The sequence below is a fragment of the Hyaena hyaena genome, unplaced genomic scaffold (assembly GCF_003009895.1).
Source record: "Hyaena hyaena isolate Hyena2069 unplaced genomic scaffold, ASM300989v1 scaffold_836, whole genome shotgun sequence".
Taxonomy (NCBI): Eukaryota; Metazoa; Chordata; class Mammalia; order Carnivora; family Hyaenidae; genus Hyaena; species Hyaena hyaena.
The window spans coordinates 620,220-621,867 of NW_024081464.1; the positions used below are offsets into that span (position 1 = coordinate 620,220).

The window sequence follows — 1,648 nt, forward strand, 5'->3', positions numbered from 1 at the left end:
AAATCAACCATTGGCAACAATCACTACACATCCTAAGCTACTTTTAATGAATTAAACCTGTTGAAGGATGAAGCCCCTTTCCCAGCTGCCTCTTTCACTAGTCAAGATAATTCCTGGGCACAATGACTTCATTGCTCATTTTTCTCTCTGTGCAAGTTCATTTTCCCCCATAGCACAATAAGTCATTGATATATGATGAAATTTAATACACATAAAGAAAAATAAGAAAACCATATCCATGGTTTCGTGACTGAATATACCATGTGGCCGCCACTTAGATCAAGCAAACAGACCCTTTCCAGCACCACAAAAGGTCCCAGTGAACCCGTAGGTGACCACAGCCCACTCCGTCCCCAACAAGGTAAACGCTGCTCTGACCTGGATCATCATGACTTTCTTGCTTTGCCTTAAGGATTTCCCTTCACTAAATAGGATAGTTTAATTTGCCTCTTTTTCACCTATCTATGAAAGGCAGCACAAAAGTATTACTCGTGGCTGTTTTCCTCTTTTCTTAATTACGTTTTAAAGATTTGTCTGTTTCTCTGTGCAGCATTAGATTTTACCTCAGTATATTGACTAATATATTTAGGACGGCTGACAAGTATTCGAGTTGTGTCCACGGATTACCAAAGAGTCCTGCTGTGGACATTCTTTTACTTATATTCTGTGCACACAGGCTTGCTTCTTGGACGCTAGATAATTTTGGAGTAAAATTGCTAAGTTACAGGTTGTACATAACATCAATTTTTCTAAATGTTGAATTGTTTACCAAGGTGCCTTTTCCTAACTTATACATCCATCAGCAATGTATAAGGATTTTGGTCACTCCACATTCTTAGCACTATTTGGTATTGTCAGACCTTTATACTTTAGACGACCAGATAGTTCTCTAGTGATCCCTCAGGGCAGGTTAATTTAATTTCCCTGATCACAAATAAGGTGGGGTATCTTTTAATATATTTATTGGTCATTTGGATTTCCTCTTTTTTTTTAGCTTCGATTTTATTTTATTACTCTTTTGATAAATATCTAGTTAAGTCATTTGTCCATTTTTTCTACTGGCTTGTCCATGAAGAATAATTTGTACTGCGAATATTCTTGCTGTTCTGATTTTGTAATGATCAGGTCAGGCTAAACATTCACTATAATAAGACCGTGCATGTGTCCCCAGACCTAGTTCTTTCCCTATGCCTGATTTTATAAATGCTGGTGACAAACCAAGTCTGATTTATATAATGCATCTTATATGGGAAATGCCTGTGACTCTAAGTATCAGCTCATCCTAGAGAAATGACAGCACAGCTAGCGTAATTACTTTGGAAGATAATGATTGCTAATTTGATGATTACCAGTTGCCACTGAATGAATTGTAAAACTATTGAGTTTTATTTAAAAAAAACTTTATAAATTATGGGGTGGTTCAAGATGGCAGTGTAGAAAGACCCTGAATTCATCCGCTATGGACACACTAAATCTACAATGACATATGGAATAATTCCTGCTGAAAAAGAACTGAAAACTAGCTGAACAGCTTTCTCCACAAGAGATAAAAGGACCGCATCTAGATTGGGTAGGAGAGGAAGAGACACGGTCTCACCAAAACCCTACCGCTGGCTCTGTGACACATAATTGGAGGGACCTCCCTTCT

General features: G+C 37.7%; 1 non-coding gene across 1 annotated transcript; it reads left to right on the forward strand.

The window, feature by feature from the left end:
- The first annotated feature begins 1,086 nt into the window (after positions 1-1,086).
- On the forward strand, positions 1,087-1,218 carry LOC120222049. Its single transcript, XR_005525953.1, has one exon. It is a non-coding gene; the product is annotated as a small nucleolar RNA SNORA72 (small nucleolar RNA).
- The last annotated feature ends 430 nt before the right edge of the window (positions 1,219-1,648 follow it).